This window comes from Ricinus communis, chromosome 7 (assembly GCF_019578655.1).
Source record: "Ricinus communis isolate WT05 ecotype wild-type chromosome 7, ASM1957865v1, whole genome shotgun sequence".
In the NCBI taxonomy this organism is placed as follows: domain Eukaryota; kingdom Viridiplantae; phylum Streptophyta; class Magnoliopsida; order Malpighiales; family Euphorbiaceae; genus Ricinus; species Ricinus communis.
The window spans coordinates 7,993,501-7,997,819 of NC_063262.1; the positions used below are offsets into that span (position 1 = coordinate 7,993,501).

A 4,319-nucleotide genomic window follows, 5' to 3' on the forward strand; every position below is an offset into this window, starting at 1 on the left:
TCGAAACTCGCATGAACCAACGGGCGTCTTCGACGCAACCTTTCCCTTGCAGAGGTATCCCTAACCAAAGCCAAATATCCCCGACATCCGCGGCGAAGCATCCGCCTAGTCAGAATCGCCGACACGAGATTCGTGGGAGAAGGTATCCGCTCACCTTTAAAATAGAACTCGAGTCTCCAGGAATTCGGAAAGTCACTTGTTTCTCCCGGCAATTCAACATGGCGAAATGCAAAGCTAACCAATCCATTCCCAAAATCACATCAAAATCCATCACATCTAAAAGAATTAGGTCAAGCAACCAAATCTCGACCCTCAGCGGACAGGACACAACGGATACGACCGGTCTCTAAGGCCTCACTTAACGCGGCTGTAGGACCGACATCGGATCGGGAGCCTAACGGGCTCGGACATCCAATCTTATGGCAAAACTAGGGCGATACGAAGAATGGGTAGCCCTGTGGTCTAACAAAACTCTAGCCTCGGAATGACAAACAAGAATAGTACCCGACACCACAAAGATTTGAGGCTCGCGATCTCGAGGAGTAAGGGTAAACACTCTAGCTTGCCCCTACCGACTGTTGAGACCCTCAAGCTCGACCTTGAACCCCGCCCCCTCAGACCGGCCTCCCCAAGATCTCCTCCAAAACTACGGCCCTGCCTGCCAACAAACCGAGATCCATCTTGAAAATGTTCCGGGGTTGCAGGAAAGCTGGTCGGGTCGCACTACGGATGAGCCCATGAAAAGCTGGTCGACCGAAATAGCGAGGACACTCTCGAGCCATATGTCCCATCTCTCCACACCTAAAACAGGGCTCCACTAGACGTTAGGCACGGTCCCCGATGTGACTGCCACACATCCGACATGTACGGCCCCGAACTAGTCTTCTTTGAAACCCGAACTCGCCCACTACCACCAAGCCTCGACCCCAATCCCTACCTCCGACACGCCACCCTTTCGTGGATGCGGTGACTTCTCCGCACGGCCTGGCCGGTGACCTCCAGAGTAACTTCCACTACCATAGTACGGCACGACAGTCACAAGACCGATCGACCCACAACCCCGGTTTTCTTCTTCCTACAATCGCCGGCCTTGACTAAACCCTCGTGAAGGCCATCTCCATCCCCTCACCATGTCAGAACTTCTAGGAAGCTACTCCTCCTAGATTGAACCAAGGAAACAAACTCGGCCGAGCCTCAAATGTATTTGTTGCTTCTTCCGCTCCTCGGTCCCAGCAAAGATAAGGTGCATACCTACTCAACTGAACAAATTGCCTGGTGTATTCAGCCACAGATGATTCTCCCTTAACTAACCTTTCAAACCTCTCTCTATACTCCTGCCTTACACTGAAAGGGATGAAGTACTCTTCGAATCTGTCTCTGAATTGCCTCCACGACAACCCATCCAGAAAGGGGCGGATATAATCTCTGAACCACTGGGATGCTATTCCCTTCAAGGAAAACCCGGCCATCTCGATGGTCCTCCCGTCGTAGTCAGTGCAAATCGACGCCTCTCTTTTCAACCTCATCCAAAAAGTCCAGAGGGTCTCCAGCTGTCCCATCAAACTCCACAGGTCTTAACTTGGTATACTCAGACATAGGGACATCGTCCGGATTCCTATTACCGGACCCACTAGCACGGCTTCCCAGACTGAAAGGCTAGCAATCGCTCTAGGGCCCTCTGCATCCCGACCATACTAGACACAAAAGCCTCCACCGGGATTTCACCAAGACCATGTACCTCCCGAGCCTCGCCCGATCTCGGTTGGGTACCGCCGAGGCCTACCTCTCCGGTACCATGGGTCGGGTCCGAGAGCCGCTCGAGCAGTAAAACTCATCTTCGCCTTCACGGGCCGATCTGCGATCGCAATGTCGGGTTCTCGGATTGGTAAGAGCGAAAATGAACAACAAGCTATTAACCCAACAGACTCTCTAACGATAGCGCAGATACTAGAATCAACGAAACATGCAAGGACATACTCAATTTATCCTAGTTTCCACAGTAGTTTAGAAAGCTAACCTAGGTCGAAGGAAAAACTAAACCTAAGCTCTGATACCAACTTTGTCACGACCCACTCTGGGGGCCCGTGGACCGACTAGGAATGGGTAGGCTTAAGGCCACCGAAACCCGTAGTAAGCCTTACCAACCCGCAAATCCAAATATACAATTAACCAAATATAAAATAGTCATAATTGTCTTGCATAATACATCATCAAACTACCAATAAGAGTCAGAATAGTTATACAAATTTTAAAATTTCCTACTGCGGATACTCTAGAGTAAAAATGACAAGTATACAAGTACAAGATAATTACAAAAGTCCGAAAAAGAAGAAGTCGGACTGTCGAATGTGCGAAGGCGAAAGTCTTTAACTGTCACCTGAAAAAAATTACAACTGAGACTGTCAGTCTCGAGAGTGAGTCAAAATCAAATAATCTAAGGGCTTTTGCAACCTTCACATGATATATTAATTATTCAAAACAATATACCAATTTCTGAATATAATTGCAGTCATAATATAAAATCATACACCATAATAATAAAATGATAAAAGGAGAGTGTAAATAACTAAAGACATTTTTACTTTCACGGGACGTGTGGCTAAGTAGAACCCTAACCACAAATTCTAACAGCCACTTTGGCTCTCTTAATCCAATAAGACTGGCGCCCCGAGAGCAATGCTCGACCAGGGACCTTACCTCCAAATCGTCACTTAAATATCCAAATAAGAAATCTAGTAGCCATTCGGCTCTCTTAATCCAATAAGATCGGGCGCCCCGAGAGCAATGCTCGACCAGTGGACCTTACCTCCACCGGTCACTTAAATATCCAAATAAGCCGGCCTTGAGAGCAATGCTTGACCAGGGACCTTACCTCCGGCAATTTACACAAATCAGCCCAGAGAGCCATGCTCGACCAGGGCAAACCCATAAATATCTTATTACATGTCCATGATCATTACCGGTGCGCACGCGGTCCTGATGTAACCCACCAGGCGGCATGTTCTACAAGCCACATTTCCCAATTCGCAATCATCACATATAATAAATATCATTATCTGATGAACTCAACCAACACATATCGAAATAAAGATTAAAGATTTAAGGTAAAACAACGTGCAATTTGCGAGGGGAAAAATAATAACGCTTATCTTATTATAACATACTAATAATAATATTTATATTATTTCAAATATTAATAATCAAGTGAAATCATTTACCTTGCGATACTAATAATCATATTAAAATCAGACTAGCAATAGCGCAAAGATTAAATGACTTTAACTCATAGATTTGATGCGTTCCACAGCCTCCTCCACGGGTGGAGTCAAGGGAAGGCTGAATTATCTAATAACAAAAGACATACAATTAATAGACATTCGAAATTTTTCCTAAACTTAGACCCTAAGGTCGACCGCCTAGAATTAAATTGGACTCGAGGATTCTGCCGAAATTTGATGTGAACCTCCCCTAAATTACGGATATTTACCCCCCGTAAACGGGTCCAGGACCTGCCAAAACATATCGGACATGCTGGAATTTAATACGCGGAGCCGGGCCACAAGAACTGCATTAATATTTTCCCGACTCCAAAACACCACAATCCAAACAATTCAATTTGATTTATTTTTAAACTACCCAACACAAGCAATTAATAGCCTCAATAACTTTCTAATATTATAACAAAATTTTTCAGAGTCTAATAAAATTATACCGAGTTGAAAATTAAAATATTTCAAGCGTCCAGAAAACACCGGGGTCCGAAGGCCCCGCCAATGTTCGAATTCAACCGGAGCGCCACGCCAAGCTCAAGTTTGCGGAGAGTCCAAGGACAAGAGTTTTGGCCGGAAAGTGGCCTAAGGCGGCGGATCGGGCCGGAAAGTCGCTGCTCACGCGACACCTTTCAAGTACGGCAAGGATTTCCCACGGAGGAGGGTTGCTTCAAGGGTTTCCGGGGGTGGGAGTCCGATTCCGGCCAGATCGCCGAAAACAAGCCGGCAAGAGGCCGAACGGCGAAGACAACTCCCTACCTCTGGCTAACGCCTCGGTGGAAAGGAGGAAAGGGAAGGAGAGCTGCTGCAGAGCAGTGGGGAAGGAGGAAAGGCCGTGAGGTGAAGGCGGCATGGTGGCGGCATGTAGGCGGGAAGAAGACAATGACGATGGGAGGAGAAGGAAGGGAGGAAGGAAAAGGAGGAGGGGGAGGGAGAAAAAAAGTTTTTTTTTTTTATATATATATATATAATTATTATTATAACTAAGGGTGTTACAATAATTTTGAGATAAAATAAATTTATTAGAGACAATATTAAAATAAAAAATAT

The 4,319-nt window shown here is 46.1% G+C and overlaps 1 long non-coding RNA gene across 1 annotated transcript; it reads right to left on the reverse strand.

Annotated features, from left to right (window-relative positions):
- Positions 1-2,158: 2,158 nt before the first annotated feature.
- On the reverse strand, positions 2,159-3,761 carry LOC125370706. Its single transcript, XR_007216749.1, has 2 exons — positions 3,713-3,761; positions 2,159-2,377 (listed from the first exon to the last, which is right to left on the reverse strand). It is a non-coding gene; the product is annotated as an uncharacterized LOC125370706 (long non-coding RNA).
- Between the last annotated feature and the right edge of the window lie 558 nt (positions 3,762-4,319).